Below are 27,791 nucleotides of genomic sequence, written 5' to 3'. Positions count from 1 at the left end.
TTATATGAGGAATACAGAAAAACCAAGCTAAAATCAAAAGAAAAAAGACAAAACTTGCAAGCTGACTATAGATCAGAGGCATACAGCAAGGAAGGGTTAGGGAGGGGAGTCAAAATAGGGGAGGGAAAAACATAAGGGAATATGGTGATGGTTCAGAGGTGATATGGTGGAAGAGCTACAGGAACTACACCTGAAGGGAGAAACCAAATACTGTACAAAAATGAGTAACAATGGGGACTCCCTGGTGGCGCAAGGGCTTATCCCTATCCGCAGCCAGCAGCATGAGTTCGATCCCCAGCCAGGGAGCTACCCACATGGCACAGCAGACCTCTCCTGACTTGCCCGCTGCTCCCCTCAGCAGTGTACTTCTGTCTCTCCCACTGCTCCTCTCAGCAGTGTATTTCGGTCAATCCTCCTGTTCTGTTCCCTACTCTGTCTCTGGTGAATCCTCTCACCCCCACACCTCTAGCCTGTCCTCCAGTTCTTGCATGCATAAATAAATCTTTTAAAAAATGAATAACAATGTAAGAAAATAAATTCTTTTTAAATGTTTTATTTAAAAATCATATCGTATACCATATATCACAGCATAAATGATGAAATGATTTATAAATTCATAGTGGGTCTAGTGAAGTCATACCCCATTGAAAAAAAAAGATTTGGAGGACTTCCCTGATGGCACAAAGGGTTAAATCTCAGCACTATGAAGTTATCCGCAGCCACTGCAACATGAGATCAACCCCTGACCAGGGAGCTAACCCACATGGCAAAGAAGACCTCTCCTATCTCACCAGATGCTCCCCTCAGCAGTGTATTTCAGTCAGTTCACCTGTTCTGCTCCCCACTTTGGTGCATCCTCTCACCCTCCCCCCTACACCTCTGGCTTGCACCCCAGCTCTTGTATGCATAAATAAATAAATCTTTTTAAAAACTAAATAAATAAATCTTAAAAAAAAGTTTGGGAGATAAAAAATATTGGCCAAAAATCCTTCATTTTCCCTAAAAGTAGAATTAAAGAACTTTAAACCAGAGGTAATCAAGCAGTCACTGAGACACCTAATAACCTAAAAATATGAAAGTTGTTTAATAATTGGTCACTAATTTCTATTTAGAAACAGGAGCCAGATTTGGTTTTTTGTTATCTTTCATTCAAGGATGATATTACCACAGTTCAGACCCTCACTACCTCTGGACCACTGCCCCATATTTATAACTCATTGCCAAGCTTTGCAATGCAACATGTGACTACCAGAGATCTTTTTTTTTAAAGATTTATTTATATATGTATGTATATATATATATATATATATATATACACACACACACACACACACACACACACACACACACAAGCACTGGGTACAGTCAGAAGCCCAGGAGGGTGAGAGAATTCACCAGAGCCAGAGCGAGGAGCAGAGCAGGCAGAAGGACCGAAGTACACTGCTGAGGGGAGCAGCGGGCGGCAGGAGAGGTCTGTGCGCCATGTGGGACCCTCTTCCGGTGGCTGGGGAGCAGCCGGGGATGGAATCGGCACTGCAGAGGCTGCGGGCAGCTTGGCAACCCAGCGCTCAACCGCTGCGCCACCGGGGAGGCCCCAGAGATCTCTTAAAATAACTCCCTTTTCAAAAATATCAATGGCTCTTGGGGGAGTGGAGTGCTCTTTTGGCTAGAAAAGAGTGGTATTTTTCTAATTCACACAGGGGCAGATGGGTGGGAGGAATTAATGGACTTTTCACACATTTCTCTCTCCTAACTTCTTCTTGTCTACTTAATCTATTGCTCATAGGACCAAAAAATGAACAAACATCAAACTTTGTTAAAGAAAAAAACCCCCAAACCAGCAGTTTTTGTGACAGTTTTTCTCATTCACTTATATCCATGACTGTGAATTTTATATTGCATATTCTGATATCCACATAATCTTCCAGTGAAGTTAGTTACTAATTCATAAGACGGAATTAAATATATGTGGTGGGCCTCCCCGGTGGCACAGCAGTTGAGCCCTGGGCTGCGAAGCTGCCCGCAGCCTCTGCAGCACTGGTTCAATCCCCGGCCGCTGGCGAGGGTCCCACATGGCTTGTAGACCTCTCTGGCTGCGCCCACTGCTCCCTCAACAGTGTATTTCGTCAGTCTGCCTGTTCTGCTCCCGGCTCTGGCTCTGGTGAATTCTCTCACCCTCCCACGCTTCTGACTGTACCCAGTGCTTATATAAATAAATAAATAAATCTTTATAAATAAATAAATAACTATATCTGGTGCCTGCACAAAATTTGAGAATCATTAGAACTTACCACCATTTCAACCGACATCTACTCACTGATCAGACACTTCATTGAGCACCTATTATGCCCCTTATTCATCCTCCACTCCAGATAAACTGGACTCCTTTCTATATAATGAATATGCTCTATACTTCCTCAGTAGCTTGGCTCTAATGTTGTCTCAACCTGAGGTGTCTTTCCATTCCTTCTTGTTAAAAACATAACCACTCTACAAGAAACAGCAGCACCAAACACCTTCACAGATTCTCTCCCTCTCTCACCTTTCCATTCTCATTCATTTCAACCTCCTGTGCTTTCAGTATATGTGGGGCTTAGGTGACAGCATTTCCAACCTCCTTCATGTTACAAGTATTTGTGCACATGGGCTACATCATATATTCCTTTAAAAATATCTTTTTATTCCACACACAAGTTAAATATAATAGGCAATGAATCATCAAAAACTTAATTGAAAGAGAAAACTGTCTGAAGGGATCAGACTAAACAATTCCAACATACTTATAAATTTTGACTCTCCTTAAATTGAGAAAAAAAAAATCCCCCATATTCAGCTTGAGATACTGCAGGCAACATTTTCTAACAGAGGCTATATAAATGGAATCAATATTTGCTTCTAATTCAGTGTGGAATATCAAGACATGCATCTACAACCATAAAAAAGGCTAGGCCATTTGTTGATTTATGGGCCGGTTATCTCAAACTCCCCAGGGAATACAGTTACTCAATTCAAACAATTTCCTGTGGGTTGAAATTTTGCTGCTCCAAATTATTACATCATGTACAATAAGAATTGTATTCTGATAATCACAAACAGAAAGCCTTATTTTTCCTTTTATAAGAAAGCTGTCATTTACAACAAATTTGTCCAAGACCAGCTGCAAAGAAAACAAAAAGACAAGGGTATGTTTTACTTTGTTTTAACTGACAAACTTTATGAGCTAAAAAGATTGTTGCAAGCTACTCAGCCCTTCCTTATAAATATTCAGAATTGTGTAGCTAATGTACTGACTTCTAAGGGAAGCAGCATGATAATAGAAAGAACACAGCAGTTAAAAATGCAGCCATGGGGGGAAAAAAATGCAGCCGCGATAGTGTCAAACATGCTGCTTAATCTCAAGAAACACCATTCTCATAGTGGAAATCCAATGCATAGCATTGCCAGAAAATACATGGTGAATTATATTAATACAACCTAACAACCCAGAGTTAGCAGGGCAGAGCAGACCTAGATTTCACCACCAACATACAATTGTCATTTGGACCAAGTTACAGAATCACTAACTGAAGTCTTAGATACTTTTTTTTTTTTAAAGATTTATTTATTTACTTATACAAGCGCTGGGTACAGTCAGAAGCGCAGGAGGGTGAGAAAATTCACCAGAGCCAGAGCGGGGAGCAGAGCAGGAAGTACACTGTTGAGGGGAGCAGCGGGCGGCAGGAGAGGTCTGCGTGCCATGTGGGACCCTCCTGTGGTGGCCGGGGAGCAGCCGGGGATCGAACCGGCACTGCAGAGGCTGCGGGCAGCTTCGCAACCCAGCGCTCAACCGCTGCGCCACTAGGGAGGCCCTGAAGTCTTAGATATTTTACCAGTAAAATGGGATTAATAAATAATATCTATCTCAAAGAATTGTTATGAGTTATGAGGACTAAATGAAATAAGCATGTATGTATAATTAGACCAGTGCCTGGTACTTATTAAGTGAGGTATAAATGTTTTGATGTGGATAATGAAGAAAAATAAGATGACTCTCTATTGCAATCAATCCTGCTCCATCACTTTCAGGTCCATTTACTACCCATAATAAATTTGATTTGTAGAGAGCATTCAGCAAAATTATTCATACAAAATATTTAGGGTCAGGTATAAAATAGGAGTTCCATAAATAGTAGCTATGATTATGATGACTGACCAGTCCCTATATACCTATCCTTTCTCCCACCTCCATTTCTTTCTCACAGACAAAAACACACATATACTTACTGTAAAAATTCCTTGAGATTAAATTATAATTGAGAGCACAATCCAAAGCCATATCAAAATGGGGGGAAATGAAGTCTAAAAATAATGTATTCTTGATATATTCATCTATATTATTAGAATTAAAAGGAATAGTTCAGAATTGATTTTAACTACAAAATATTCCCCAGGCCTCCCTGGTGGCGCAAGGGGTTAAGCACCGCACTATGAAGCAATCCACAGCCTCTGCAGCACGAGTTCAATCCCAGGCCATCCAGGGAGAAACCCACATGGCGAGGCAGACCTCTCCTGTCTCGCCCCCTGCTACCCTCAGCAGTGTATTTCATCAGTCTGCCTGTTCTGTTTCCCGCTGTCTCAGGTGAATCCTCTCATCCTCCCACGCATCTGGCCTTGTACCCTGGCTCTTGTATGCATAAATAAATAAATCTTTATAAAATGTTCCCAAAAGCACTCTTAGCTCATAAAACTTAAGTAACAAAATATAGTCAAAATACTTGACCTTAAATGACCTCCCACAATCTCTTACCCCAAGCACATTTCCAACCTTATCTACCACTACTCCCCTTAAAACACAAAAAGATTTGTTCTATGTATATGCTTAGCATTTTGCTCAATAAGAAATATTATCTTTTTCTCTACCATCTTCTCAGTCCTTTCTAATATTACTAATCCCCCCCTACTCAGCAAACCTGTCTGAAGAAACCCACTCTGTTGCCAACTTATAGTAATAGAGACTAATAATAGTCACATCCTATCAGGAAGGAGTAATCATTTATTTACATTAATTCATTTCCCAAAAGACTGTCTAAATACTGCTCCTCACCCACTGGGACTTAACCTCTCCCTCTCAGGAACTTCATTAATCAATACTTAACCAGTACATCAGTACTTTATTGGAATACAATGTGTGACGTTATATTACCTTACATTCAACAGATGTTCAATACTTGTTAAAAGAACAGATGAAGAGCTAACTTTTGTAAAACACAGTACCTTTTCAGTTTAGAGATAATACAGTTATAGGCAAGATCATTCATATCTTTTTCTCTTCCTTGAATCATTGCCTAAATCATATCATACCCGTCTTCCACATCTTTCTATGGAAGAAAGATATACTAGTATATGGCCAGTGGGACAAACACAACCTCATTCTCAAACATACTTCCAATAGTACCAAACTAGTGAGCATGGTGGTTAAAGTAAAGAGAATATCCATTGCAATGAGAATATCCATCATTATTAGGCCCAAGGATAACAATAATGATAACTGTGAGTTCCAAAAGAATTGCCCTGTTATCTCCTGATTCAATAACTTAGAACCAGATATGTTTTTGTCACCAAGGTTTTTTAAACTACACACTTGATTGCAACTATGCACTATTTAGACTCACAAACATACCGAAACCTGAAGTATTTCAGCACAAACAATAATGAAATCGGGCCTCCCCGGTGGCGCAGCCGTTGAGCGCTGGGTTGCGAAGCTGCCCGCAGCCTCTGCAGCGCCAGTTCGATCCCCAGCTGCTCCCCAGCCACCGGAAGAGGGTCCCACATGGCGCGCAGACCTCTCCTGCCACCCGCTGCTCCCCTCAGCAGTGTGGGGAGCACTTCGGTCCTTCTGCCTGCTCTGCTCCCCGCTCTGGCTCTGGTGAATTCTCTCACCCTCTCGTGCTTCTGACTGTACCCAGTGCTTGTATAAATAAATAAACAAATAAATCTTTAAAAAATAATAATAATGAAAGCACCATGGCTGTATCAACAAGAGGAAAATAGGAAGAAAAACCACTGACCACACAGGCTGGACTCACTTCTACTCAGAGTACACTGGTACTGAATGGCACAATCAACTCCAATATGAGAGGCCAAGCACATGACTGGGAAGGTGACAGAGAATACCAAAGAAAGAAGGGCATCTCTAAAGAATGCCTCCTCTGTGGGCTCAGGAGGTGCAGGGTTGGGCGGGGAGTCACAGAAATCTACTCTGAAAGCCTTCACAATGCTCAAACAAAAACAAGCTACCAGACTCTAGGTTTTCAACCAATTCAAACCCTAGCTCTGCTCCTTGCAATAAGAAATATTACCTTTTTCTTTACCATCTTCTCACTCCTTTAGCAAGTTACTTGGCTTCTCTCTTTCACAGTAAAATTACAGTAACAATAGACACCATTAGTGGACACAGATTGTGCAACAAAGGCATCAGACACATGGCATGTCCTTCATCCTTACAATCTGCCTCATATTGATTCTCATTTTGCATTAAAAAGACCAGTCCTTTCTCTCTATCTGTACTGGGAATTAGAAGAAAATACAAAACATTTAGCATAGGGTCTAGCACCTGCCACATAGTTGGAATTTTGGAAATCATTATTAGACAACTGCAACTATCACTTGAATAAGTGACTCATTGAACAGCAATAAAATCTCATGAAAAGTTTTCCCTCACATTGTCAACCATAAAACTGACTTTCAAATGGCAGTACTTCTGGAGCACCTGAGGTTCACAATATTTTCGCTTGAAATACCAGAATATCAGCCATCCAGTCCATCAAGTGTCAAAAACAAACACAGAGGTTCTTAACTGAGGATCAAAACATACAATCCAAGTAAAAAGAAAGCCCATTATAAAAGTGATACTTGATTCAATCTGAACACCAAATATTAAATATTTTACTTTCAAAAGGATTATTGTTTTCACACTTCAAGAGAGCAGGTGCTATTGAACAAATATATAGAACTTCCGCAAAACAATTCCCAAGAGCATCTGTTATCCTGAAATACTGAGAAAACCATTTCCCAGAACTAACAATGTATTGCCAAAATCTTATTGAATTTCCTATGCTGATAAAAAAGGAATCATTTTGAATCTGGAAGTAAATGCTACTTTCTAAGTTAGTCACAAAATAAGATATTTTCTTCATTATTAATTTTCAGTACTGAAAATAAATATAAAGAAATCACAACCTTCTTTTTGAAGGAAATTTTAAATATTAAACCTACAATCCTTACCTTTAACTCTAATAAACTCAAGTAAATCTGTGAGATACCAGAGTATAGCTATCAACTTTACTCAATGTAATGTCCTTATCTAATCTTCTATTCACATTCTTATTCTTAAAAAATTTTTGTTTGAAAACACACTGAGTCCAAAATCATATTCCCTTTTGTCCATGTCTCTTCACAGTTTCATGTTTCATGGAAAATTTTTCTAAATAAAAAATCAAATGTCTGTAAAAATCAAAAATCTATGAGAATATTTTTAAACTGGTAACAAAAATCAAATTCCCAAAACCTTAGTGATTGAAATAGAGAGGAAGAGTAGAAACAACAATCAGCCTGAAAGAAGCCTCCTGAAAGTTAAGAAAGTCTAAAACTTCAATTCCAAAATTTAAACTCTTCTGTAAAAAACAGCACTTCACAAACACCAGGTCCCTACATCCCTCCATTCACCCAGTTTTACCACAGGAATGATACTTACCAGACAACACATTCAACTGGCAGCAAAAGGCCTCTAACAACCCCAAGGACTTCTGTGGGGCAAGTGATACAGGAATGGGGAGGGACAAGTGAAGAGCTAGAGTTATGGGGAGGGAAAGGGAAGGGAAGGAGGGAGGAGACAACTGCAGTTAGCAACAATGGGAAACAGTGAATCTAAACCACAAAGGCTTCCCGCAGTACAGGATGACAGGGAAAGGGCAATTCTTCTTACCACCTACCAGGAACTCAGCACTGGCAATTCATGATAAAAAAGATGGAACCTCCAATTAAAAGCAAACAAAGTAAATTAAAAAACCGAACCAAAAGTAACTTGAAAGGACATATCACAAACTTCATAGAGGCTTAAGAAAAACAATTAGGAGACTGTTTCCTCCAGGGACATTCCTGATGACAAAGGTCAGCAGTGTAACAATAAGGTTTGCAGGGTGGCAGCTGCTTTCAAATGAAGAGCCAGCCCTAAAAAAAACAGTCCTTTGCACTACAGTCAAAAGGAACACTAGAAGTGGACACGCTGGTAATGCTTTAGAGAATAATCAAAACAATTTCATTGTTTGGATGGCTAATTCAAAATTCCGAGACTGAATTAACAGGTAAAACTCAAACTGTCTTAAACAAACACAGCAACACTGTTAAAGAAAATTATTAAGTAAACTAAGCTGCTGGATTCAAGAATCAATTTTTAAAGGCTTGCAAGCTCAACATTTCTCAATCATGAAGGTGAGGACAGTGAAAAGATCTCCACCCCTCTTCTCAGGAAAAAGGCCAACTTATATCAGCAAGAACAAACAGCAGGCAGGATCCTGTCCCCAAACATGTGATCCATCAGTCAGCCCAGAATTTACATCTGCAGACAGGGCACAAAGGCCCCAGAGGAGAAACACACACCCTTCTATGTCTTATTTCTAGCATTAAAACAGTTTCATGGCAATTTGTTTTACAAGGATAGTGATTAAAAAAAAAAAAAAAGCAAAAGCTCATTGGCAGAATTCTCACCAGATATGAAATGTCTGTTGCATTTATATAGGTTGTGAGAAAATATTAATAGATTTTTAAAAGTTTAATTTTATAAACTTAAGAATTGTAAGTAAAATTAAAAAGATTCAGTCACTGTAAAAAACCAATTGTTTTTAATATTTAAACAATATACTAAAGTAGTAAATTAACAACAATGGAAGTACCAAAATTAAAAGAGAAAATGGTTATTTCTGCTTTTGTTTTGCTAACCATTAACTTTCTAACACCGGTCTCCTAGTGCTAGGTGGGGATGAGGGAGTTAGTGACATTTTAAAACATGAAACACAAGATTTCTACTGTCAGTACTAACTACAATGAAAGAATGTACAAATATCAAGGTCATACTCTCCAATCAAGTCATTAAGGGACAATTATATATTCATTGTGGAATTAATCGAATAAAACTGGAGTACTGCAGCAGAGGTACAAAGCTTTATTCCAAGTTATAGTGCAAGAGATAACATGACTTTTCATATCACAGCCAGGCAAGAGAGGTGATCCACAGGAAGAATCTCATCCTAATAGTCTATAATTTTCTTTGAAGCGCCTTAGAAAATACTTAGCATAAAAATTCTCCTATGGGGGCCTCTTTGGTGGCCCAAGGAGTTAAGCATCAGCACTGTGAAGCAGTCTGCAGCTACTGCAGCAAGGGTTCAATCCCCGGCCAAGGAAGTGACCCACATGGCTCATCAGACCTCTCCTGTCTTGCCCGCTGCTCCCCTCAGCAGTGTATTTCAGTCAATCCACCTGTTCTGCTCCCCACTCTGTCTCTGGTGAATCCTCTCACCTCCCGTACCTCTGGACTGCACCCCAGCTCTTGTATGCATTAATATTTTCTTTAAAAAAAAATTACTTTGTAAAACTGTGCTTCAATAATATTTTTCATACTTTTCAACACTTTGCAGATGTTACAAAATAGCCCACCTGTGACCATAATAGAAAAAGGTCTATGAAAAGAAAATAAACATTAGTAGCGAGTAGCTACCTCTAATACTTGAATACAACAATCAAGAGAAATCCTTTGCTGGAGGAGGGAGTGATGTAAAAACATAAGAACACAGGCTAAACAGTCCTACTTGGTCAAATTCCACACCTTTCATTATGGGTCTCCACAAGCAAGTGGAGTAGGGTACAGCACAATGTTCAATTTTGTGAAAGAACATTTTGCATCTCTTTAAGTCCTAATAGGGAATTTCTCGAAGAAAAACCAAGGTGACTTGGAGTAACCCCAAAACACAATCATTTTTGTTGTCATGGAGTAACCCCAAACCACAATCATTTTTGTTGGTTTTTATTTCTGAGGTGATAATGCTGATATTGGCATTAAAAGCAAGAGCTAAGAGGATCCACAGTAGGAGACAAACTGAAAAAAAAAAAGTTTATTGATTCTAGCACTGTAAAAGGTAGTGAGAAAATCTGGGGAACTTTAAAAATAAACTATGGAGGGACCTCCCTAGTGCCACAGGGGTTAAAGTCTCAGTGCTATCAAGCAGTTGCCAGCCACTGCAACCTGAGTTCGATCCCCAGCCAGGGAACTAACCCACATGGCGCAGCAGACCTCTCCTGTCTTGCCTGCTGCTCCCTTCAGCAGTGTATTTCAGTACATCTGCCTGTTCTGCTCTCCACTCTGTCTCTGGTGGACCTTCTCACCCCCCGCATCTCTGGCCTGTACCCCAGCTCTTGTATGCATAAATAAATAAATCTTAAAATAAAAATTACATTAAATTAAATTAAAAAACAATGATAAATAAACTATGGAGGATTAGGTAGGGAGGAGCACGGTAGGGACTGCTTTATATCAAGCAGAAACCTATATAACATTATCATTTGATCCCTGGGCTATATATATGTTCATGATGTGTACGTGTGTAGTTGGACATGGACAAGGGGGTCAGGAGTAAAGGAGATGGACTTACTTGATCTTACTTAATTAAGAATCCAAGGGAAAATATTTTAGCCTTGACTCCAGATTGTGAGCAAGAATATATTGGGACGTCGATGGAAAACAAAATATACACAGTTAATACTTTTGGGTAATTAATCCAAAAGCAAAAATAAATAAGACTACATCAAACTAAAAAAGCTTCTGCACAATGAAACAAACTGTTGTCAAAACACAACATTCTCTCTTGAATGAGAGAAAAAGACTGGCAAATCATACATCTGACACAGAGTTAATGTCTAAAATATATAAATAATCCATGCAATTTAACAACCCAAAAAAAAACCCACCCAATTTTAAAAATGGGCAGAGGCTTAAAATAGACATTTCACCATAGGTGACATATAAATGGCCAATAGACACATGACAAGGTGTTCATTTTTCACTTATTTTTAGGGACGTGCAAATCAAAACCACAAGATAACACCTCATACCTGTTAGAATGGCTATTATCAAAAAAGACTAGAAATAAGTGCTGAATGTTCCTACAGTTTAACCCTCCAGGTCAGTCATTAGTACAGTGACCTTGAGTACGTTATGCTGAGTCCCCCAGCAGCCTCACCTTACTTCTTCAATATCTCCTCATGAGTTGTTGGGAGGATTCAATGAATTAATACCTGCCAAGTTAATACCTGCCTATGCTTGGGCTGTGGGAGTACTATTCAGTGTTTGTCTTCAGGATCACTGATACAACCATTTTTTGCCTAGAGGATCTATTCCTTGTCTATCACCAGCCCTCTTCTGTCAGAGCTCTTGAGGTAGGTAAGCTAAGGTCCAGGTGGTACTGGCAGGGGTGTTGTGGGGAAGGGACGTGTGAGTTGAGCAGTCAAGGTGAGAGCCCTAAGCCTATGTCACCTGCAGAGAAGCTCCAGGCACATTTGCTCCTGGCAGGCTTGCCTAGGCTCCTGCATCTTGTACACCAGCAGCATACAGCCCACGGCCCCACCGCGTGGGAGTCATCTGTTTCTCCTTAGATTGAGAGCTCCTGAAGGACAGGAACTCTGGCTGCCCAATGAATAAACAAATAAATACCCTAAAACCAGTGACAAAATCATATTTCTTGGCCTTCCTCATCCTTCTCTACTTGCGCTACCGGAAAGCCCCATGAAAGAATGAAAATCAGAAATAGTAAGAATATGCTCCACCTTTTAAGATCACCCAAGAGATATCTTCAGTCATTTATCCAATAAACACTTGCTGTGCTAGGCCAGTGCTAGGTGCTGAGGATGCAGGCAAAAAAACTGACCCTGGTCACACAATGCTGGTATTTCAGTAGGTAAAATAGATGTAAGCCAAGCAAAAAAAGAAAAAAAAAATATTTTAAATGGTATTATAAGTTTTAGGGAAAATAAAAATGTTAAAGTAACAACAGCTGGGAAAGGGCCTCCCGGTGGTGCAGGGGTTAAAGACAAAGCACTATCAAGCTCTCTCCAGCCACTGCAGCACAAGCTTGATCACCGGACAGCCAGGGAGCTGGCACATGTGGTGCAGCAGACCTCTCCTGTCTCGCCAGTTGCTCCCCTCAGCAGTGTATTTCAGTACTCTGCCTGTTCTGCTCCCCACTCTGTCTCTGGTGAATCCTCTCACACATACACCCTACTTCTGGCCTACATCCCAACTCTTGTATGCATAAATTAAAAAAAAATTTAATTTTTTAACAAACTTCTCAATTAATGGTTTATAGGTGTTAAGGTGGAATTGAGTGAATATGATAGGTCCTGTGATAATGAACACATTCTCCACCTTCACATCAATATCCTGGTTTTGATAGTACACTAGGGTTTTGCAATATTACCACTGGGGGATACTGGGTAAAGAGTACATCAGATTTCTTGAACTCTGTATATAAATCTTAAATTATCTCAAAATAAGAAGTTTAAAAAATTATTGATATTTTGTTATCCAATTTCATTGTAAAGAGCCTTACTTAAACTAGTGTAGATAAATTAGTGCCTCCCTAGTGGCGCAGGCCATTGAGCACAGCGCTGTGAAGCTGTCTGCAGCCTCTGCAGTGAGGGTTCGATCCTTGCTGGCCAGGGCGATAACCATATGGCATGGCAGACCTCTCCTGTGTCTCCCGCTGCTCCCCTCAGCAGTGTAATTCAGTCAATCTGCCTTCTGTTCCCCACTCTGTCTATGGTGAATCCTCTCACCCTCCCATACATCTGGCCTGTACCCTGGTTCTTGTATGCATGAATAAATAAATCTTCAAGGAAAAAAAAAATAGTGTAGGTAAATTAAAGCAAAACAAAATAGAATCATGCACAGGTCTTTGGAAAGCAGTTTAACAGACTACATAAGTAGGAAAAGGTGCCATCAACCAAGGCTCAAAAAAGGCCATAAGGATAGTTGGAAATTAAAAAGGATTCACCCAGATTCTTGTTTCCCAAAACAGTAAAATCACTCATGACAGCGCAAGACAATTATTAAGTTACCTCCAAAAGAATCAGCAGAATAAAGTTAAAACCACCAAAGCTTTCTCTACACATCCTACCATAACCCTCAACTTAGAGAAACAAAGCATGTATATATGTCACCTTCAACCTGATATTCACAGGAATAGGTTTCAAAAGAGTTCCAAAAATGCTTCTATTTTATTTGCTACTCACAGGTGCCTGAAACTTCAACCATTTCCTGTTTCTCCCAGCTGCAAGACTTGCAATTAGGAAAACATCCACTCAGCATCTAAAGCAGGTCTAGTTAGAAGGATTAGCTCATCCCTTCAAACATGCACCTGATCCTCAGGAAACTGCTCCTCCTCCAGCAAGCAGGTCTTTCTAAGTTTAAAGTGACACCCACAGCCTGTGCAACCACTTGGTTATAGCCAGAACAAGTCCTTCCCTAAACATGCCATGGAGTCATTTCTGGCTCTAGCCACTTCACACAACTTCAAAGTTCAGGCGGCAGTCATATTACAGCCTCACTAGAGAAGGATTTCATTTTCAACAGTGGAGGTCAGGTCCTTCACCACTTCAGTGAACATTCCATTGTTTGTTTCAACAAGCCCTTACCAGAATCAAAATCCAAATCACCCCATTTTTCAGAATTTACAATCCATTTCCTGAACCAGGAATATTACATTTCCGCATCTCTTATTATGCTTGTCCTGTTCTACAAGTCTCAGTAAATGAAAGCAGCTAAATGTGTTGTATGCAATTAAATCTGTCCCTCAGTTTCACTACTTTTAAAAAAACATTTACTGTCATTGTTGCCTATTTAATGGCAAAGCACATAATAACTTTAACTCAAAAGACATGTACACTTCATTTCAAATGATATTCAAAATGATATAACATTGGTACTAAATATCTTCAACCAGAAGTACCTAGGCACCAGTGATTAAACAAATATTTCCATTAACTAACAAATTAAATAAACAATTATTATATACAACTATCTCTAGGGTGCTGTACAGGGCTTTAAACCCAAAAATAATTAATTAATTAAAAAAGAAACCCTTCCACCTTAACCTTTCACAGGACCACTGCAGTAATTTTTCTTCTGCTCTAATAAACTTCTAATCCACAAGCAGTCTTGCTTAGGAGTATAAACTAGTCAGAGAAACAGCAAATTCATTAGTAGTTCTCTCTGAGAGATGGCAAAGGACTTACAATTAAGAAGGGGAAATCACCTCCCTCCATTTTTGATGAAGGCCCTTGAAAAACTGGGGCTAAAAGGAACATATCTTAATGTAATAAAAGTCATATATGACAAACCCACAGCTAGCATCATTCTCAATGGTAAAAAACTGAAATCCTTTCTACTAAGATCTGGGATGTCCACTTCTACCACTACTATTCAATTCACTACTGGAAGTCCAAAGTAGAACAATTAGACAAGAGAAAGACATAAAAGGAATTTAAATTGGAAAGAAGAAATGATGCCATCATTATTTGCAGATGATATAATTAATATATATAATATTTATAAATCTTAAAAATTTACAGCAAAAACATTTTAAAAAAATAAACCAGATAAGTAACAGGTAATGAAATAATTACACAAAAATCAGTAGTCTTGGGCCTCCCTGGTGGCACAGGGGTTAAGCACAGTACTGTGAAGCTACCTACAATCTCTGCAGCAAGAGTTTGATCCCCAGCCAGCCAGGGAGCTACCCACATGGCGCAACAGACCTCTCCTGTCTCGCCCACTGCTCCCCTCAGCAGTGTATTCCAGTCAGTCGGCCTGTTCTGTTACCCTCTCTGGCTCTGATGAATGCTCTCACCCCCAGCACCTCTGGCCTGTACCCAAGCTCTTGAATGCATAAATAAATCTTTAAGAAAAGTAATAAAGACCTGGGAATAAACCTAACAAAGGAGGTGAAAGACTTATACAAGGAAAATTATAAACCATTGTTAGAAGAAACAGACAGCACAAAGAAATGGAAAAGCAATCCCTGTTTATGGATTGGGAGAAACAACATTATTAAAATGGTCATCCTACCCAAAGCAATTTACAGATTCAATGCAATGCCAATGAAAATCTCAATGACATTCTTCAAAGAAATGGAACAAATACAGCTGAAATTGATAAAGAATCACAAAAAAACCCTGAACGGTCAAAGCTCTCCTCACTAAAAATGGGGAGAATGGAAGTATTATAATCCCAGACTTCAAACTATACTACAAAGCCATAACAATAAAAACAGCATGGTATTAAAACAAAAACAGACACACAGACCATGGAATCAATTTGAAAGCCCAGAAATAAAACCATACATATGTGGTCAACTAATCCATGACAAAGGAGCAAAGAATATACATCAGAACAAGGAAAGTCTCTTCAATAAAGGGGGTTGGGGGTGGGGGACTAGGATCTCCCTGGTGGTACAGGGGTTAAAGACACAGTGCTATCAAGCTATTGGCAGCCACTACAGCACAAGTTCAATCCCTGGCCAGGGAGCTGCAATGCATTTCAGTTGATCTGCCTGGCCTGCTCCCCATTCTCTCTGGTGCAGCCTCTCAACCCCGTACCTCTGGCCCATACCCCAGTTCTTGTATGCATAAATATATAAAAAAAATTTTTTTTAAAAAAAGAACTATTTCACTTTTAGACTATGTACTTGTATTACTATGAATTTGATTTTTTTTTTTCAAGATTTATTTTTTTATTTATACAATGGCTGGGGTACAGGCCAGAGGTGTGGGGAGGGTGAGAAGATTCACCAGAGACAGAGCAGGGAACAGAACAGGCAGACAGACCGAGAGCACTGCTGAGGGGAGCAGTGGGCGCTACAGGAGAGGTCTGCTGCACCATGTGGGAATCTCCCTGGCTGGCCAGGAATCGAACCCGCACTGCAGAAGCTGCGGTCAGCTTCACAACGCTGCGCTCAACCCACTGTGCTCAATCCGTTGCACCACCAGAGAGGCCCTGACTTGATTTTTTTCAAATAGCCTCAAATTTACATGGCTTTATCTCAGAGGTTGGCACAAACAGATCAGTTGCATAATGTCACAATCCCCTTGGTCACTGCTTAGCAATAGCTGTGCAAAACATTTTGATGAAACTTTAGAAAAAAAGAACAATTTGAACCAATAACTACAAAATCTGTCCTCACTAGGGATACTTCAGTCTTTAAGCACTTCAAGTTAAAAAGTTCCTAAGGAGGGCCTCCATGGTGGCTTAGAGGTTAAGTCTCAGTACTATCACCACAGCAGCTTGAGTTCCATCCCTGGCCAGGGAGCTAACCCACGTGTGGTGCAGCAAACCTCTCCTGTGTCATTCACTGCTCCTCTTAGCAGTGTATTTCAGTCAATCTGCCTCTTCCATTCCCCACTCTGTCTCTGGTGAATCCTCTCACCCCCCCCCACACACACACACCTCTGGCCTGTAACCCAGTTATTGTGTGCATGAATAAATAAATCTTTAAAATATATATATATAATCAAACTCACAAGAAATCTGAAAACTGCAATTTTCTTAAATTGCCCATTATATTAGAAAAAACTTGAGATTGATAATGTTGGCAAATAAGTAAAAATATAAGCACTTTCATAAGCAGCTGGTGGAATGCAAAACTTATTACACAAGCTGTCTGAAGGACAGACAGGCAGTATCTTTCAAAACTGCAAACATGCATACCTTTTAAGCAATAATTCTAACACCTACTTGAGTTATTCTGGAACATTTGTATAAGCGACAACAAAGGATGCTCATTGTTGGTAATTGCAAAAATCCAGGAAAATCTAAATGTCCATTGATAAAGGAACAATTAAATAAATTACAGTAATTCAAATGTAAAAACAACCAGCTGTTAAAAAGTATGTACTAACAAGATGAGTTCTCAAAGGCACATTGCTAAGAAAAAAAAAAACTGCAGAAAAAAAAAATTACCATTTCATTGATTTTAGAAAACTAATATATTCTATAAATGCATAGAAAAAGAAGTGGAAGAAAATCCACCAAACAGGATATTTCTGGAAGGGAAATCTTTGTTTCTTAGCCTCTATATAGTGTTTTAAAACCTCTATATAGTGTTTTTTAAAGAATGTATTCTTTAAATAATTTTAAGTATACACTTTAAATATTTATACTAAAATTTTAAGTATTTTTATTTTTTTAAAGATTTATTTATTTATGCATACAAGAGCTGGGGTACAGGAGGGGGGGCACGCTAGCGGGGTAGGTAGGTAAGAGGATTCACCACAGATAGAGTGCAGAGCAGACTAGGTGGACTGACTGAACTACAATGCTGAGGGGAGCAGCGGATGAGACAGCAGAGATCTGCTGTGCCATGTGTGTCACCTTCCTGGCTGGGGATGGAACCTGTCCTGCAGTGGCTGCCAATAGCCTCAGCCCTATTTTAAGTATTTTTAAAGAGACATAAATAAGTACATCATGAAAGGAAAATATTCAACTTCACAGGTAATCAAAGAAATGGAAATTCTGAATTAGGTATCACTTTTCATCTATCATATAAATTGCTTTTGGTTTGTTCAATGTCTATTATACTACAATTAATATATAAGTACAGAGAAATTAACACTTTTACACAGCCCTGGAGTAATGTAAATGGATAGAAATTACAGCAGATATGTCTATCAAAGTGGTAAGGGTTAGGGAGGGGGAGGAGATCAGGTAAGAAACTATGCATAGCATAGTAAGAAATCTACACACACATATGGCCTGTCTGCTCTAAGTTAATTTTCCAGCCAGAGGACACATCTGGAGGAGTGTGGGAAGCAGTGCTATCTGAAGACACTATATAGAGGCTAAGAAGCACAATGGGACGAGCTGAGGCCAGGTGTCCAGGAGGGCGATATGGAGCTCTGGGGGCTGGACATCACAATCTCCTGGCAGTACTGAAGCCCTGCCCACTGCTGAACTGTCTTTGTTCAACTCACTATAAAAAACCAGTTGGAAATGAAATGTTACGGCCTTTTATTTAGTGTGTTAACCTCCTATCTTCCAGATGTCCAGCTGTCGATTAAAGTGCACCTTAAGGATTCAATTCCTGTCTATTTTATTGGTATCCAGGGGTGAGAGGTGGCCCAAATTCCAGTTACAAAAGTAGAAAAGGTCTTTGGGCTCCCCTGTGGAGGGTGAGAATTAAAGAATACTTCAGATTTATCCTCCTTATACATTCACTTGTAGTTTTCAACCCTTTTGCATAAATTCCATTCTCAGCCCTCAGAAGTCTCTTCCTCTGATTTCATTCTCTCACACTAATCCTTTCTTGGAAAAATGTATCATTGTCTCAAAAATAACACACATAAAAAATATGGGTGCCCCATCCACTTAGTTAAAGGGTTTTAGAAAATAAGAATCGCATTCACACCTATGTGCTATTCCAGCTAAAATCTATACAGATGAAGTACTGTTGCAGAAACTCAATTCAATGCAAAAAGCATCACTAAGGGCAGGAGGTGCAGGGATTAAAGTCTCAGTGCTATCAGCCACTTTTACCCAGCTAGAGTTCCATCCACAGCCTGGGAGCTAAGCTCCATGGCTCAGCAGACCTCGCCTGTCTCACCTGCAGCTCCCCTCAGCAGTGTATTTCAACAGATCCACCTGCACTGCTCCTCACTCTGTTTCTGGTGAATCCTCTCTCACACATACCCCCACCATGCCCCCGCACCTCTGACCTACACCCCGTTCTTTTTTTTTTTTTTTTTAGAGGCATGTTTTATTTATTTATTTGTTTGCTTGTTTTCTTTATACATGCACTGGGTACAAGCACGGGAGGGTGAGAGAATTCACCAGAGCCAGAGCGGGGAGCAGAGCAGGCAGAATGACGAAGTACACTGCTGAGGGGAGCAGCGGGCGGCAGGAGAGGTCTGCGCGCCATGTGGGACCCTTCTCCGGTGGCCGGGGAGCAGCCGGGGATCGAACTGGTGCCGCAGAGGCCGCGGGCAGCTTCGCGACCCAGCACTCAACCGCTGCGCCACCGGGGAGGCCCTACACCCCGTTCTTGTATGCATAAATACAATATTTTTAAAAAGTCACTGAGTCATCTTCGAGTCTTCAACATATTAGTATCAAATATTACAACATAGTTGTATCACTCTACTTTTTAAGTTTAGACATTTATTAAAATGGCCCAGCAATGCAACTGGGCACAGAAAAACAAAATGTAATAATAAAAAAAAATATATAGAAAGCATTTGAATTACCTGAAAACATTTATTCTAAGTAGAAAGAAGTACAGTATGTGAAAACAAATAATCAGTTTGTACTCTGTCATCTATCTAGAGCCTCCTGACAACACTAGTTTTCTAAAATTAGCTAAAAGCATCAATAACTCTATGTATAGCAATTATTGAATATAATTTGGTAATGTGGTAATTTGGTAATATAACTTGGTAATGTGGTAGAAAGAACATTTAATTGGAAATCAGGACACTGGGACATTGTGGCAACTCATTTAAATGTTCTTTAGGCTTTAGTTTCCTCCTATAAAAGGAATGGTAGGACTGGTTGACCTCTATGCATTGAACTAAGTCTAGAATTAAATATCAACACTTCAGTGATGGTATTTATCATTCTCACTTGGTATTTAAAAAAAAATGTATTAAGATATGAATTTTGTATTTCAACCAGAAAATCAGATGTTAGACCTCAGAATACAGAGCTTAAAAAATTTGAAAGGGGGGCCTCCCCTGGTGGCACAGCGGTTGAGTGCTGGGCTGCGAGGCTGCCCGCAGCCTCTGCAGCAACGGTTCAATCCCTGGCCACCAGACGAGGGTCCCACATGGCACGCAGATCTCTCCTGCCACCCGCTGCTCCCCTCAGCAGTGTACTTCATCAGTCTGCCTGCTCTGCTCTCCCCTCTGGCTCTGGTGAATTCTCTCACCCTCCAGCACTTCTGACTGTACCCAGTGCTTAAATAAATAAATATATATATATATATATATATATATATAAATAATTTGAAAGGAGGGCCTCCCTGGTGGCACAGGGGTTAAGTCTCAGTGCTAACAAGCTATTCCCAGCCACTGCAGGATGAGTTCAATCCCAGTAGGAGAGCTACCCACATGGCCCAGCATACCTCTCCTGTCTCACCTGCTCCACCCCTCAGCAGTGTATTTCAACAGCCTGTTCAGCTCCCCATTCCATCCCTGGTGAATCTTCTCATCCTCCACACCTCTGGCCTATACCCCAGTTTGTATGTATAAAGAAATAAAATAAATCTTAAAAAAAAAATCTGAAAGTAGGTGCCTCCCTGGTGGCGCAAGGGGTTAAGACACAACCTATGAAGCCATCCACAGCCTCTGCAGCATGAGTTCTATCCCCTGGTCTGCCAGGGAGCAACCCACATGGCGCAGCAGACCTCTCCTGAGGTCAGTTCCCCTCAGTGGCGTATTTCAGTCAATCTGCCTGTTCTGCTCCCCCCTCTGTCTCTGGTGAATCCTCTCACCCCCGCACCTCTGGCCTGTACCCCCGTTCTTGTATGCATAAATAAATAAATCTTTTAAAAAAATCTGAAAGTAAATACACAAATACATGTGATAGGTACATTTGTCTTAATACAAAAAAACCTGCAGGGCCTCCCTGGTGGCACAAGGGGTTAAGAGCACTTTCTACAGCTATCTACAGCTACTGCAGCCCAAGTTCAATCCCCGGCCAGGGAGGTGACCCACATGGCTCGGCAGACCTCTCCTGTCTTGCCTGCTGCTCCCCTTGGAACCTCCGCCCTTCCTGGAGACCACCCTGTTACACCCTCAGCAGTGTATTTCAGTTATCTGCCTTTTCTGCTCCCCACTTTGTCTCTGGTGAATCCTCTTACACACACCACCCCCATCACTGGCCTCCACCCCAGCTTTTATATGCATATATAAACAAATCTAAAAAAAACCCCTGCAGTATAAAAAAGTTTGACTAGGTCCCTTAAAATCTGTTCCAATAACCTTTGCTCTGTATATGAATATAGACAACCATTTCCACTAATAAAATGATCATTTTCTGGAAAGTAACCAATGTTAGCAATTGCTTGTTACAACTATTTTTCCAAGCACAGGCCCCCTCTACAATTATATACGGCATGAACATGGTAATTTACTCAATTCTCTGTACAATAATATAAACCTCATATTTAGCATCAAGCTAATATTCAAATGAGTGTACCACATGTAATATGAACATTAAAAAAAGAAACTCTCTGAATACAGACAGATTCATTTCTGGTCTTCTGGTCAAGTTCACCTTCAATCTTGTCCCTCCCTTCTCCTATCCCAAGGCTCCCTCCCTTCAACAGAAAGAAATTTTGCTTAGGTTCTTCCCATAAATTTTCAACTCCAGGGGCCTCCCTGGTGGCGCAAGGGGTTAAGTCTCAGCACTATGAAGCTATCTGCAGCCACTGCAGACACTGCAGCATGAGTTTGATCCCAGATCCCCCACCAGGAAGCAACCCACATGGCACACAGACCTCTCCTATCTTGCCCACTGTTCCCTCAGCAGCATATTTCAGTCAATCTGCCTGTTCTGCTCCTCACTCTGTCTCTGGTGAATCCCCTTCTCACCTCTGGTCCACACCCCAGTTCTTGTATGCATAAATAAAATAATTTTTTTTAAAGATTTATTTTTATACAAGAATTGGGGTACAGGCCAGAGATGCAGGGGGTGAAAGGATTCACCAGAGACAGAGCAGGAAACACAACAGGCAGACGGACTGAAGAACACTGCTGAGGAGAGCAGTGGGCAGGACAGGAGAGGTCTGTCCATCCATGTGGGTTTCTCCCTGGCAGGCCGGGAATCGAACTCGTGCTGCAGTGGCTGTGGACTGCTTCATAGGTTTCGTCTTAATCCCTGTGCCACCAGGAAGGCCCATAAAATAATTCTTAAAAAATAAAATTTTCAACTCCAATCCCTAGCCTGCCATTTACTACTTCTATGATCTTTTTTTTAAAGATTTATTTATTTTTATTTATTTATTTTATTTTATTTATACAAGCACTGGGTACAGTCAGAAGCGCGGGAGGGTGAGAGAATTCACCAGAGCCAGAGCGGGGAGCAGAGCAGGCAGAAGGACCGAAGTACACTGCTGAGGGGAGCAGCGGGCGGCAGGAGAGGTCTGCGCGCCATGCGGGACCCTCCTCCGGTGGCCGGGGAGCAGCCGGGGATCGAACCGGGCGCCGCGGAGGCTTATGGGCAGCTTCACAACCCAGCGCTCAACCGCTGCGCCACTGGGGAGGCCCCTACTTCTATGATCTTTTGCAACTTCCTTGATTGTGTGAGCTTCACTTTTCCCAATTTTAAAATTGAAGTATTACACTGTTGGTGGGAAGGCTAACTGGTCCAACCATTATGGAAAGCTGTGTGGAGGTTCTTCTAATTGCTAAAAATGGATCTATCCTATGACCCAGCAATTCCACTCCTAGGAACCTAGCCAAAGGACACAAAAACATTAATTCTAAAGGAAACTTGTACTCCTATATTTACTGAAGCACTATTTACAATAGCTAAGATATGGAAACAACATAAATACTCAAAAACAAGAGGAATGGATCAAGAAGATGTGGTATCTACACACAATGGAATACTATTCAGCAATCAATAAAGATAAACATACCATTCACCGCAACATGGATGGAGCTGAATGGGATTATGCTCAGTGAAATAAGTCATAAGAAAAAAGAAAAATATCAAATGGTTTCCCTTGTTACAGAAGGAATATAGGAAAACCTAACAACTGATCAAAAAAAAAAAAAAACTTACAGGCAAACTATGGATTTCAGGCATGCAGCAGGGGAGGGGTAGGGAAAGGGTTCAAAACAGGAGAGAAACAAGGGTATGATGGAGGTTCATGGGTGAGATAGTGGTGGGAAATTTAAGGGGACTAAACCTGAGGGGAAAAATCAAGTATTGTACAAAAACAAACAACAATGTAAGAAAATGAAAAAGTATAATCAATAAAAATAAATAAAATTGAAGTATTAGTACTGTAACAGCTGAAGAGCAGTGTTATGAAGATAAAAGGAGGTAAGATGTCTGACACATTAATAATCACTCAATTAATGTTATCTATTTCATTAGCAGTTGTGACTTAAATAATATTCCATGGGGGCCTCCCTGATGGCGCAGGGGTTAAAGTCTCAGCCCTATCAAGCTACAGACAGCCAGCCATTGTTGCCTGAGTTCCATCCCCAGTCAGGGAGATGACCCACATGGCACAGCAGACCTCTCCTTTCTAACCCACTACTCCCCTCAGCAGTGTATTTCAGATCTGTCTGTTCTGCTCCCCACTCTTGTCTCTGGTGAATCCTCTCACCCCAGTTCTTGTATGCATAAATAAACAAAATTTTTTTAATCAATTAAAAAAAAAGAATGTTCTATGGTATTTATTTTAAAAGAATACTTTAAAAAAGACAAATTATGAAGTGGACTGAATTTTCTTCAACTTTACATTCTAATATTCTCCTCAAAAATGCAATATTTTTTTTATTGATCAGCATATACAGTTTGAAATTTGCTTAATCTTTTGTAATTTTAAGATTATTTCATCTTTTAGTTTTGACTACTATGTAAACTCCTTAGGGTTAAAACTTTGTTTTATAAACCTGTGTTCCTATATGGTAATTATTACACTGTAATTGTTTCTCTATCACTCTCCCTCTAGGTAATTTCAAGGCAGAGAGCAAGGCTTACTCATATTGGTATCCCGAAGGCTTAGTAATCAGATACAAAATAGACCTCAATAAACGGTTGATTGGATAAATTAATCAATGAATCTTTTTTCCCTGAAATGCCTTACACAGTGTTCTACCCATAATAGGAACTCAGTAAAGCTCATTAGTGAATTCATGCAGAAATATTTTCCATTCAACCACATAAAGCTTCATCTTGCCTTAGATAAGCACTTCTAAAGTTTAGCTACTGACATTACAAACTAAAAGTTTGATTGTAATACATACCAAATAAAAAAGCTCAATCATTAACCACAACAAGGCTAACTATAGGATTTAAGTCACTGTTTTAGTTATTGAATTTGTGAACCTCAACATGGAAAAATTCAGTTATCCCTTGCAAATGTATACCTACAAAAGGTTACAAAGTTACAAAACATAATTTATAGCTACAAAAAAAGATAGTATGTACCTAGATAACTTTTTATGACTGCATTGAAGCCAAGCCAACTGCTTTCACTAAAAATGAAAGTTAATGAGCAAATTGATCCAACCTGTCTCCAGGAAAAGTTTTTGAGATGAAGAAACTACATGTTTTGAGCCCTCTTGTTGATTTTAACTCCTGAGAGTCTCCTTTTATGTTCAGAATGACAGAAACTTTGTCTCCTAAAACAAAAATTCATTTCTTATTTTCTTTTCTTTTTATATTGCTGGTTTACTATACCATATAAGTTTCAGGAATGCACTTTGACACCTTGATAAATACATACACCACATCACACGCACCACTCATCCATTTCTTAAAACTCAAATAACCTGATACACCTGAAACGTATACGTATAGTGCTATATAACCCAATGTTGCCTCAAGAAAAATTTATTTTGTTAAAATCACCAGAACTTCGGAAATACTGAGTTTTAATTCAAGTAAATAAAATTATCCCTAGTGTTCAGACTGCCGCTCCAGCAATAGAAACACTTTTCTTAGTTTTTAAGTTATATTCAAGGAAGATTTAACTGTGTTACTGCACATTCTTTCACTGTTCCATCTAAACTGTTACACTGCATATGTAATTTCATAAGAAGACCGTAAAGGAATTCTACACTTGAATGAATCTGGGAAGAAACGTGATCTCAGCACACACCCCCTTCTTCCATCTCAATAGACTCCAGAGGAAGTAAGTCTCAGGTTTTTTTTTTTTTTTTTCTCAACTTCTCTCTCCCGCCCCCACCCCACACTTTACTTTAGAGCAGCAATCATTCATTATCCCACTCACAGTATCTCCGCCAAGAGAACCTTCCCAACTATTACTAATTTACCAAGTAGGACCCTCCTTTCACTTCTCAGACCGCGTGGATATTTACTGGGGAGGGGGGAGACGGCGGGAAGGGCGGGAGGGGAGGGGGAAGAGCTCGTCAGTAGTTCAGGGCCAGGACGCCACCATTCCCACCAAGCCATTTAGGACCCAGGTCCTGGCGTGTAGTCCCAAGCAGTCTCAGGACCCCCGGGAGCAGAGAAGATGTGGTACCACTACCCCTTCCCCACCAGCGTTAAGCAAACCGGGCCCATCCTCCGTGCTCCGGTTCAACATACCCTCCTTCTCGTTGTACCCCATTTCTTCCCACTTAATTCCTCGATGTAGCCCGGCCCTTTAATCCAGTTCCGAGTCCTGGTAATAACCCTCTAGCTTTCAACTTACACACCCTTCCAAGCTCCAGCCGCTGCCCCTTGAACCCAACTACACCCCGTTCCCTCCTCCCGGACCTCCCAGCAGCTCCAGCCCAGCCCGCGTGCCCCTAGAGCAAACCGGCGCCGGGTTCTTGCAGCTACTGGACCTAGGTGCCCCCCTACGCGCCAGACTCGGGCCCGTTCCTCCCGAGAGCTGACCTTCCCACCCCCTCCCCAGACACTACCCCCGGCACCCCGTTACCTCCGGCCCCGCCCCCCTGAGGATGTCGCACTCACCGCTCCTGCCGCCGCATCCTTAACCGCCGCGGCTGCTATAGCTACAGGGAGCCAAGGCAACCAGCTCTCGCGACACTTTCCTCGCTACGGCGAGAACAACCGAGAAAAGCCTCTCGCTAGGCGGCTTCGATATCTCGCGATAATACCGTGTAAAATGGCGACCGCCACGCAGTTTTTGGAGGCCTGCAAAGGTCCGTGGTGGATGAGGGCGAGGAAGAAGGTCGATTTGTCCCGAGAGTCAGGAAAATTTTGGGATGTTTTGGGCCGAGGGAAATTGGTATTGCGACCTCTACACTGAGATAACTTTAGGTTGTGGCAGTATTTTCTCAAGTGCTTCAAACAGAGCTCTTAAAGCTCTTAAAGCTCTTTGCTTTTAGCTAAAGTTCCGTTTTCCCAGCTTTTCCCTCTGCATGTACCGTAGACATCGAGAAACTGACCTTCCCATCTCCACGTTCTCTTCCTTGGAAGAGTTTTCACGGGTTTTTTCCCTACACTGCTTTGCAGATATGCATTTGGTTTCCCAGAAGTGGTTTGGTTTTGTTTTTATGCACAGGTGTCCCACACCCATCAATTCGCCAACCCAAAATAGGAAATTAAAGTTTAAAAAAAAAAAAAACTAACAGGAGCACGGGTATTTCGTCCTGGATCCCATTAGTGTGTGATTTGAACTTTTATTAACTAGCAGCCCTGCGCACACATCCTTACTTTGTGACTCAACGTTTAGTTGTAGGGTTTTTTCCCTTTGTTATTTGACAGCTGTAAATACAGACTGCTAGAGAAGCATCTGGAACAGAAGGTGGATTTAAAGAGCATTTGTCAGACTTACTGTGATCATTTCACAATATACACAAATACGGTATCGTGTACCCCAAAACTAAGTTACATGTCAATTATATTTCAATAAGTGGGAAAAAATGGATATCTACAATATGGATGGTTCCTTATAAATTAGTAAACTTGTGATTATATCGAGTGAATTTTTCTTTAGGATTTATTGTATTTGCTTATGCATACAAGAACTGGGGTGTAGGCAAGAGGTGGGAGGAGGCAGTGAGAGGATTCCCCAGGGACAGAGTGGGTAGCAGAACAGCCATATCCACTGAGGACACTGCTGAGGGGGAGCAGCCGGCGAGACAGGAGAGGTCTATGCTGCAATGTCTGCTGACAGCTTCATAGTGCTGAGGCTTAACCCCCTGAGCCACCAGGGAGGCTCCTGAGTGTGTGCTTTTATATATGAAACCACCATTGCAATTTCTGACAATGATTTGACTTCCATGTAGATTTTTCTACTAAGGGGATCATTTTATAACCACTGTGAATTCCCTGTAAATTAATAAACTTCCATCATTATTTTATATTAAATATAAGATTTCAGACAATCTGAGCTTGGAAAAATTAGGTTTTCAGAGCTGTTGATTAGTAGAGCCCTAACTTTTTTTTAATACCAACTTTAAGTACATGCATTTAATAGTTATTTTGACTGACCGTGAAATCTCTTTGTCTCATGAAAGTTGCTATTTGTCTTTGCACCTCTGATCCCTGAAGTAGTGCCTGGTATTTGGTAGACACTCAATAAACATTTGTTAAAGGAATATAGTCTTTAACAATTGAGGAGGACTCACAGACTCATTAGACATGAGAATATGATGAAAGTTGTGAATGGTTATCCAGATCCTTTCAGTGCTCTGCCCATATCCTTTCAGCCCAACTTGCACTACAGTTTTGGGAGACAGATTCTGTAGAGGGTCATTGCTTCCTATCTCAAACACCTGTGTATTTCTTTGCTTGAAAGTACGAGTAGAGGGCCTCCCTGGTGGTGCAAAGGATTAAGTCTCAGTACTATGAAGCTATCAGCAGACATTGCAGCAGGAGTTCCATCCCCTTCCAGGGAGCACCCCAAATGGCACAGTAGATGCCTCCTGTCTCACCCACTGCTCCCTTCAGCAGTGTATTTCAGTAGATCCACCTGTTCTGCTCCCCACTCTGTCTCTGGTGAATTCTCTCACATACACCCACCTCTGGCCTACACCAGCTCTTGAATGCATAAATAAATCTT

At 40.7% G+C, this 27,791-nt stretch overlaps 1 protein-coding gene across 7 annotated transcripts in view; it reads right to left on the bottom strand.

Annotated features, from left to right (window-relative positions):
• The window catches only part of USP54 (ubiquitin specific peptidase 54), a 100,171-nt gene extending 74,370 nt beyond the window's left edge, over window positions 1-25,801 (bottom strand). For 3 of the 7 annotated variants that reach the window (XM_037497789.2, XM_037497791.2, XM_037497792.2), the window contains exon 1: window positions 25,736-25,800. The gene's annotated coding sequence lies outside the window, so the exon portion shown is untranslated. The other 4 variants (XM_037497788.2, XM_054690713.1, XM_054690711.1 and 1 more) reach the window with 4 other exon arrangements.
• Between the last annotated feature and the right edge of the window lie 1,990 nt (window positions 25,802-27,791).

Source organism: Talpa occidentalis, unplaced genomic scaffold (assembly GCF_014898055.3).
Source record: "Talpa occidentalis isolate TD23 unplaced genomic scaffold, MPIMG_talOcc4v2.1 talOcc4.8, whole genome shotgun sequence".
Taxonomy (NCBI): domain Eukaryota; kingdom Metazoa; phylum Chordata; class Mammalia; order Eulipotyphla; family Talpidae; genus Talpa; species Talpa occidentalis.
This window is presented reverse-complemented; position numbering and strand designations above follow the sequence as displayed.